This window comes from Callithrix jacchus, chromosome 11 (genome assembly GCF_049354715.1).
Source record: "Callithrix jacchus isolate 240 chromosome 11, calJac240_pri, whole genome shotgun sequence".
Taxonomy (NCBI): Eukaryota; Metazoa; Chordata; class Mammalia; order Primates; family Cebidae; genus Callithrix; species Callithrix jacchus.
Window position 1 is genome coordinate 33,805,650 of NC_133512.1, and position 10,394 is coordinate 33,816,043.

The following is a 10,394-nucleotide window of genomic DNA, read 5'->3' on the forward strand; positions in this document are numbered from 1 at the left end:
AGTGAATGTGCAGAGAGTGAGTCAAAGCCACATTTCCAGATGGATCTTTGTTGCCCACAGAATGGGGAAATTCCCAGGTGTAGGAGAGACATGGGATGCCAGCGCAGCTTTTTTGGCTGGTGCGGCCGCTTCGGCCGGCACCACAGCGCAGCAGCACTCCACAACACTCTGCACAAACGCACTGGTCCGGGTGCCCTGTTAAACTGGCAATCTGAGATTTGGGAGGGCAGATCAGCATATCCATCTGATTAAATGGGACTTGGACAGTGAGCCAGACCAGGAGATTCCTGGGAAGCAGCATTTGAGCCAGGGCAGTGGGTCGCTGCATGGGAAATCACACAGATCCCGGTGTCCAAACAGCAGGCGACCAAAACACCTGGGAGAGAGTCAACCATTCAACTTAAAAAAAAAAAAAAAAAAAAGGTGCTCTGAGGCAGGGAGCCAAGTGAGCAGGCTCGGTGGGTTTCACCCCCACAGGGACAAACAAAACTGCAATTCAAACTGCTCCAGGTGGAGAGTTTCACTGTGGGCACAGCTGAAACCAGGACGGTGCAGCTTGGTCGGGGAGGGGCGTCCGCCATTACCGAGGCAATCCGCCCCTACTGAGGTACACTCCCATTGCTGATGCAGCCTGCCATTGCCAAGGCAACCCGCCATAACAGAAAGACTCCGCCACAGGGCAGAGCCCGAGGCAGCAGGGCGGAGCCTGCTGCAGCAGGGCAGAGCCCACAGCAACAGGGCGGACTCCACACCAGCAGGGCAGAGCCTCGGCAGGCAAATAGTGACTAGACTCCCTCCTACCTGGGCAGGACGGTACAACGGACACTCATAAAGAAAGCCCTAATTCGCCGAGACAGAGCATCTAAGGAAAAAAAGGGGTTTTATGAGTTCTGCTGCAGCAGACTTAAACGTAGCAGCCTAACAGCCCTGAATGAACAATGGAGCTCACAGCTCAGCACTTGAGCTCCTATAAAATACAGACCATCTCCTCAAGCAGCTCCCTGACCCCTGTATATCCAAAGAGTCACCTCAAAAAGGACTGATCAGACTGACATTTGGTGGACATCATTCTGGGACAAAGATAGCAGAAGAAACAATGGGTAGCAACCCTCACTGTTCTGCAGCTGATACAGGTGCACCCCAGACAAGCAGGGCCTGGAGTGGACCTCAGCAGTCGTACAGCGGAGGGGCTAGACTGGTAGAAGAAAAACCAAGTAACAGAAATACTTCATCATCAACAATCTGGGCATCCACTGAGAGACCCAATCGAAAAGTCAGCAACTACTCAGATGACAGGTGGATAAATCCACAAAGATGGGAAGAAACCAGCGCAAAAAGGAGGAAAACACACGAAACCAGAACACCTCGCCTCCTACAAAGGACCAAAACTGCTCACCAGCAAGGGAACAAAGCTGGACGGAGAATGACTGTGATGAAATGATGGAATTAGACTTCAGAAGGCGGGTAATGAAAAACTTCTGTGAGCTAAAAGAACATGTTCTAAATCAATGCAAAGAAACTAAGAACCTTGAAAAAAGATTCAAGGAAATGATAACAAGAATGGACAACTTAGAGAGGAATATGAATGAATTGAAGGAGCTGAAAAACACAACACGAGAACTTCGCGAAGCATGCACAAGTTTCAACGGCCGAATTGACCAAGCAGAAGAAAGAATATCAGAAGTCGAAGATCAACTGAATGAAATAAAATGAGAAACCAAGATGAGAGAAAAAAAAATGCAAAAAGTAATGAACAAAGTCTCCAAGAAATGTGGGACTATGTGAAGAGACCTAACCTACGTTTGATAGGTGTACCAGAATGTGACGAAGAGAACGAATCCAAGCTGGAAAATACTCTTCAGGATATTATCCAGGAAAATTTCCCCAACCTAGCAAGGCAGGCCAACACTCAAATCCAGGAAATACAGAGAACACCACAAAGATATTCCACAAGAAGAGCAACCCCAAGGCACATAATTGTCAGATTCACTAGGGTTGAAATGAAGGAGAAAATACTAAGGGAAGCCAGAGAGAAAGGTCGGGTCACCCACAAAGGGAAGCCCATCAGACTCACAGCAGATCTCTTGGCAGAAACTCTACAAGCCAGAAGAGAGTGGGGGCCAATATTCAACATCCTTAAAGAAAAGAACTTTCAACCCAGAATTTCATATCAGGCCAAACTGAGCTTCATAAGTGAAGGAAAAATAAAATCCTTTGCGAACAACCAAGTACTCAGAGATTTTGTCACCACCAGGCCTGCTTTACAAGAGCTCCTGAAAGAGGCACTACACATAGAAAGGAACAACCAGTACCAGCCATTCCAAAATCACACTAAATGCTAAAGAGCATCAACATAATGAAGAATCTACATCAACTAACAGGCAAAACAGCCAGCTAGCATCAAAATGGCAGTATAAAATTCATACATAACAATATTAACCCTAAATGTAAATGGGCTAAATGCACCAATCAAAAGACACAGACTGGCAAATTGGATAAAAAAACAAAACCCATCAGTGTGCTGTATCCAGGAAGCCCATCTCACATGCAAGGATTCACAAAGGCTCAAAATAAAGGGCTGGAGGAAGATTTACCAAGCAAATGGAGAGCAAAAAAGAGCAGGAGTTGCAATTCTCATCTCTGATAAAATAGACTTTAAAGCAATAAAGATCAAAAGAGACAAAGAAGGTCATTACATAATGGTAAAACGATCTATACAACAAGAAGAGCTAACGATCCTAAATATATATGGACTCAATACAGGAGCACCCATATATATAAGGCAAGTTCTTAATGACTTACAAAGAGACTTAGACTCCCACACAATAATAGTGGGAGACTTTAACACTCCACTGTCAATATTAGACAGATGAACCAGACAGAAAATTAACAAGGATATCTGGGGCTTGAACTCAGACCTGGAACAAGCAAACATGATAGACATGTACAGAACTCTCCACCCCAAATCCACAGAATATACATTCTTCTCAGCACCACATCACACCTACTCTAAAATTGACCACATAATTGGAAGTAAAGCACTCCTTAGCAAATGCAAAACAACTGAAATCATAACAAACAGTCTCTCAGACCATAGTGCAATCAAGTTAGAACTCAGAATTCAGAAACTAACCCAGAACCGCACAGCTTCATGGAAACTGAACAGCTGGCTCTTGAATGTTGACTGGATAAACAATGAAATGAAGGCAGAAATAAAGAAGTTATTCGAAACCAACAGGAACAAAGGCACAACATGCCAGAATCTCTGGGACACATTTAAAGCAGTCTCTAGAGGAAAATATACAGCAATAAGTGCCCATATAAGAAGAGTGGAGAGATCCAAAATTGACACCCTATCATCAAAATTGAAAGAGCTAGAGGAGCAAGATCAAAAAAACTCAAAACCTAGCAGAAGACAAGAAATAACTAAGATCAGAGCTTAACTGGAGGAGATAGAGACACGAAAAACACTTCAAAAAATCAATAAATCCAAGAGCTGGGTTTTTGAAAAGATCAACAAAATAGACCACTAGCCAGATTGATTAAAAATAAAAGAGAGAACAACCAAATAGATGCAATAAAAAATGATAAAGGGGAAATCACCACAGATTCCACAGAAATTCAAACCATCATCAGAGAATACTACAAACAACTCTATGCACATAAACTAGTAAACCTGGAAGAAATGGATAAATTCCTGGACACCTGTGTCCTCCCAAGCCTAAACCAGGAAGAAGCTGAAAGTATGAACAGACCAATAACAAGGTCAGAAGTCGAGGCAGCAATTAAGAGCCTACCACACCAAGAAAACCCAGGTCCAGATGGGTTCACAGCTGAATTCTACCAGACACACAAAGAAGAGCTGGTGCCATTCCTTCTGAAACTATTCCAAATAATCCAGAAAGAGGGAATTCTTCACAAATCATTTTATGAGACCAACATCATCCTGATACCAAAACCCGGCAGAGACCCAACAAGAAAAGAACACTTCAGGCCAATATCCATGATGAACATAGATGAAAAATGTTCAATAAAATACTGGCAAGCCGATTGCAACAGCACATCAAAAAACTTACTCATGATGATCAAGTAGGATTCATCCTGGGGATGTAAGGCTGGTTTGACATACGCAAGTCTATAAATGTAATTCACCACATAAACAGAACCAAAAACAAAAACCACATGATTATCTCAATTGACGCAGAGAAGGCATTTGACAAAATTCAACAGCCCTTTATGCTAAAAACCCTCAATAAAGTCGCTATTGACAGAACGTATCTCAAAGTAATAAAAGCTATTTATGACAAACCAACAGCCAATATTATACTGAATGGGCAAAAACTGGAAGCATTCCCTTGAAATCCGGCACTAGACAAGGATGCCCTCTCTCACCACTCCTATTCAATATAGTACTGGAAGTTCTAGCCAGAGCAATCAGGCAAGAAAAAGAAATAAAGGGTATTCACATAGGAAAGGTGGAAGCCAAACTGTCTCTATTTGCAGATGACATGATAGTATACCTAGAAGACCCCATCACCTCAGCCCCAAAACTCCTGAAACTGATAAGCAACTTCAGCAAAGTCTCAGGATATACAATCAATGTGCAAAAATCACAAGCATTCCTAAACACCAATAACAGACTTAAAGAGAGCCAAATCAAGAACGAACTGCCATTCACAATTGCTACAAAAAGAATAAAATACCTAGGAATACAACTTACAAGGAATGTAAGGTACCTCTTCAAGGAAAACTACAAACCACTGCTCAACGAAATAAGAGAGAATGCAAACAGATGGAGAAACATTCCATGTTCATGGTTAGGAAGAATGAATATCATGAAAATGGCTATACTGCCCAAAGTAATTTACAGAATCAATGCTATCCCCATTAAGCTACCAATGACCTTCTTTACAGAACTGGAAAAAACCACCTTGAACTTCATATGGAATGAAAAGAGAGCCCGCATAGCCAAGTCAATTCTAAGCAAAAAGAACACAGCGGGAGGCATCACGCTACCGGACTTCAAACAATCCTACAAGGCAACAGTAATCAAAACAGCATGGTACTGGTACCAAAACAGAGATATAGACCAATGGAACAGAACAGAGGCATCGAAGGCAACACAACATATCTACTACCATACGATCTTTGATAAACCTGACAAAAACAAGCAATGGGGAAAGGATTCCCTGTTTAATAAATGGTGTTGGGAAAACTGGCTAGCCATGTGCAGAAAGCAGAAACTGGACCCCTTCCTGACACCTTACACTAAAATTAACTGCAGATGGATTAAAGACTTAAACATAAGACCTGGCACCATAAAAACCCTAGAAGGAAATCTAGGCAAAACCATTCAGGACATAGGACTAGGCAAGGACTTCATGACCAAAACACCAAAAGCATTGGCAACAAAAGCCAAAATAGACAAATGGGACCTAATCAAACTCTACAGCTTCTGCACGGCAAAAGAAACAGTCACTAGAGTGAATCGGCAACCAACAGAATGGGAAAAAATTTTTGCAGTTTACCCATCTGACAAAGGGCTGATATCCAGAATTTACAAAGAACTCAAACAGATTTACAGGAAAAAAACAAACAAGCCCATTCAAAAATGGGCAAAGGATATGAACAGATACTTTACAAAAGAAGGCATACATGAGGCCAACAAATATATGAAAAAATGCTCATCACTGGTCATTAGAGAGATGCAAATCAAAACCACATTGAGATACCATCTCACGCCAGTTAGAATGGCGATCATTAAAAAATCAGGAGACAACAGATGCTGGAGAAGATGTGGAGAAATGGGAACACTTTTACACTGTTGGTGGGAGTGTAAATTTGTTCATTGTGGAAGACAGTGTGGCAATTCCTCAAGGTCTTAGAAATAGAAATTCCCTTTGAACCAGCAATCCCATTACTGGGTATATATCCAAAGGACTATAAATTGTTCTACTATAAGGACACATGCACACAAATGTTCACTGCAGCACTGTTTACAATAGCAAAGACCTGGAACCAACCCAAATGCCCATCGATGATAGACTGGATTGGGAAAATGTGGCACATATACACCATGGAATATTATGTAGCAATCAGAAATGATGAGTTTGTGTCGTTTGTAGGGACATGGATGAATCTGGAGAACATCATTCTCAGCAAACTGACACAAGAACAGAAAATGAAATACCGCATATCCTCACTCATAGGCAGGTGATGAATAATGAGAACACATGGACACAGGGAAGGGAGTACTAAACACTGGGGTCTATTGGGGGGAATAGGGGAGGGACAGCGTGGGGGAGGGATAGCCTGGGGAGAAATGCCAAATGTGGGTGAAGGGGAGGAAGGCAGCAAAGCACACTGCCATGTGTGTACCTATGCAACTGTCTTGCATGTTCTGCACATGTACCCCAAAAAATAAAAAATTTAAAAAAAGAAATTAAATAACATGCTTTTAAATGACCAATGGGTCAACGAATAAATTAAGACAAATAAAAAAATTCTTTATATAAAATAAAATTAGAAAGTATTCTGATAATAGCTGCAGTTCTCTCCTCTACTTTGCATGTGCAGGCACAAACTGAAGATTCTGAAATGGCACCCACTGTGCTGAGTTGTGATTGGCTTTGTGTTATTCTGACCAGTTACAGTTTGTCTTCTATTATTATTAGCACGTGTCCCATACTTCTGGTTTTACCAACCCATACAATAGCTTATTTTACTGAGAATGCTTATTTTACTGAGAATAAAACCTTAAAGGTGACTGTGGGAATGATTAAGTTTATTTTGCCACATTGAAGGTGGACTTTCTAGGAAAATACTGACTTCCTATTATGTAGATGACTAAAATGCTACAGAGAGCAACCTGCACCTCGGGTGATAGCACTGACGAGCCAGTAGGCTTACTGAAGAGTCTTGTCTTCTCTTCTGGTAAGCTGGGTTTGAAGCAAGTTCAGGCTCTGATAAGAGGATATATCATTTCAACTGTAAAGGCTGGTGCGGATCGTGTGGACTGGATGTCCCTCAAGACCCACTGAAGGGCGCTTCTAGACTCCTAGGACTCCAAACACTGGAGGTATTCCCGACACCATCACTTTCCCAATCTCACTTGCTGCCAGAATTCAGATGTGATTTACATCAGATCCAGTTGCTTGGGACTTTAATTTAAAACTGAATTATAACACTAATGAGATGTCCGATTTTCTCCATGCATACTATTAAGCATTTTTAAAAAGTTTTTTTTAACAACTCTCAGTCAGGAAGCGCATAAGTTCTATGAGGGGAGAAATAGGCTAGGGCATCCTCTTCCTAGCCCAAACTGAGGCAGAGGCAGTATGACCTGGAGCAGGTGGCCCTGGTGGAAGATTCCAGATTCTGCAACTTCCTGACTGTGGCAGGAGCGACAGTGTTCTTGGCAGCCTGGTTCTGTGGTGAGGTTTCCGGAGTTGCTTCTGGAAGCTCAACTTACAGCCAGCATCTTTGCCGCTCACTCCTGAAGACTACCCTTTAATAAGTCTCTTTCTGCTTGAAGTAACTAGAATAGCTTCTGAGGCCTGAAACTAAGGTCTCTGAGCAATAAGCAGGACCATGGGAGAGAGACTGTTAGGTCAGAACTTGGCTACTACGTATTGCTTCTCTTGAGTCTCAGAGATGGAAAACACAGGACTCTATGAGGAATTACCCCTACCCCAACTGCGTTCAGGGGGCCCATTTTAACTGCAGGAGTGAGGAAAATGGTCCTATGGAAATCTAGGGCATCATTCTCAGAGGTGTGTACTGTTGGAAGGACTGCTGGCATCTGGAAGCATGAAGGAGCATGCAGGGTCCAAGAACTCCCACCACATCTTCCTTCTCCAAGGCTGCTCTCTTCCCAGCAAGAGTGTGACATCAATTAGGATGGCTTGGCTGTAAGTAATAGAAAACTCTCCCACAAAATAAGAAGCCCAAAGATAGGGCATCTCTATTATAAGTTAATTCAGATGTTCAATTACGTTATTGTGGCACAGGTTCTCTCCACCGTTCTGCTCTGTCAAGACAAGATGGTTTTGACTTGGAGGTTAGCTCCCAGAGGGATTGTTAAAGGTCTGTCCCTAGCTTTGGTTTCATTCAGATACACTAACGTATGTTTGAAGAAAGGTTTGCATTTTTTTATTGGTATAGAATAGTTGTACATACTTTGGGGTTACATGTGATATTCCGATACCTGTATATGGTGTACAGTGGTCAAATCTGGGTAATTAGGATATCCATCACCTCAAATATGTATCTTTTCACTGTTTTGGAAACATTGCAAAGCTTCTTCTCTAGCCATTTTGATGTATACAATAAATTATTAACTATAATTTTCCTCCCTACTTTTGAATACTAGAACTAACCCCTTCTATCTAACTGTATTTTTGTACCAAAATGTGCATTTTTCTGTGTGATTTTTTTTTAATGAATGTTGGAACTTTGTGTGGATGCTCTTAGCAGCCCCTTCCTCCCGCCTTACTGGTTTCGTGCTTCTGCCTAACCCTTTCTCTAGCCAGGGAAATGGGAGCTCAGGAGTTGAATTCAGTCAGGCAGAATTTACCCTGGATTGTGAGCTGGATTTGCTTCTCCCTGAGAGTAAACCCAAATAAAAAAAATTTGCTGTGACAGCAAAGAAGAATGGGAGGATGGCTGTTAGGCAACCAACAGGGTCACCTCCCAGGGTGTAGTCCATGTGGGTTTCATTTTGTGTTTTAAACTTAATATTTTTTCCCTTTTTTTAGTGAAAAAGTAACATGCTCATAAATAGAAATAAAGTAACTGTACAAAAAGGCTTATTAAAAAAACTCTCTACCTATCTTTATGTCATAACTTATACAAAAATTATGAAATATTAAGAGAAAAATTTTAAATTCTAAGCAAATGAAGGAGAACATTTTAAAACTTTACGAAAGTGAAGGAAAATAACATATTTATGGATTGAAAGTACTGACATTGAAAAGATTCTACCCAAATTGATTATAGATTCAATAAAATCCCAGTTAAGACCCAGCAAAGTTTTTCTAAGAGGTCAACAATTTGTTTCTAGTATTTGTGTGAAAATGCAAAGGGCACAATATCCAAGATAACCTTAAGAAGAAAAAACCTGGAGACTATACATACAGGACATTGTGACTTATTATAAAGTCCAGTCATAAAGACAGTGTAGAGTTGGTACTAGGAAATATAAAAACATATCCATTCATATCCAATGACTCAATTATGACATAGTTTTTTATAGAGGGGAGAAGAATCATCTTTTAAAATAAATGGTACTGATTAAATTGGATATCTATATAGAAAGTATAGGTAGTATTTTTCTCCATTTACTTAGAGCTTTTAAATTTTATTTTAACCATGTTTTATATTTTTATATATACTTTTCCCCAGATTAATAAAATTCCCTTCTATTTCTAATTTGCTAAGACATTTTTATCACAAATAGATTTTGAGATCCTTTTGTAGTTCATAAATGTGATTTTTTTTTTCACTCACATGTGAGATATACCTCCCTTAAGGTTGTTATACCATCAGCACATTACCCATCTGGCAGGAAAAAGAAATAGATTTTGACTCTCATCAAATACTTTTTTGCATCTATTGACATAATCATGTGATTTTTCTACTTCACTTTGTTAATGTGTCTAATTACATTGATTCATTCTCAAATTCTAACACTCACATTCCTGGAATAAAAGTCACTTAGTCATGATGTAGTAACCATTTTATATATCACTGGATTTAATTTACTGTTTCTACAAAAATTCTTATATATATTTCATGAGAGAGCTTGACAAGTAATTTCCTTTTGAGTAATGTTCTTTTCAGAATTTAATATCAAAGTTTTGCTGGCATCATAAAGTATGTTGGGAAGGGTTTCTTCTTTTTCTTTTATCTTGAAGAATTTTAAGAAGAATCCACTAGTGAAGTTATCTGGTCTGAGGAAAGTTTTTTGTGGAAAAATGTTAATTTATAGGTTCAGTTACTTTACTACATACAGAACTACTTAAGTTTTGTATTTCTGTTCATCAATTTTGGTAATGTCAATTTTATAGAAACTTTCTCATTTTCCCTACATTTCCAAATTTATTGGCATAAAGTAGTTCCTCATATCCTCTTTGTTTTGAGACAGGATCTGGCTGTGTTGCCCCAGCTGGAGTGCAGTGGTGTGATTTCAGCTCACTGTAACCTCCACCTCCTAGGCTCAAGCAATCCTCCCACCTCAGCCTCCTGAGTAGCCTCCTGAGTAGCTAGGACCACAGGCACACACCACTACACCCAGCTAATTTTTTTGTTTTTTATTTTTATTTTTGTATTTTTAGTAGAGACAAGGTTTCACCATGTTGTCCAGGCTGGTCTCCTGAGCTCAAGCAATACTCACA

General features: G+C 40.3%; 1 non-coding gene across 1 annotated transcript; it reads left to right on the top strand.

Moving 5' to 3' along the window:
* The first annotated feature begins 9,465 nt into the window (after positions 1-9,465).
* LOC118144023 (small nucleolar RNA U13) lies at positions 9,466-9,564 on the top strand. The gene has a single exon (XR_004728490.1). It is a non-coding gene; the product is annotated as a small nucleolar RNA U13 (small nucleolar RNA).
* The last annotated feature ends 830 nt before the right edge of the window (positions 9,565-10,394 follow it).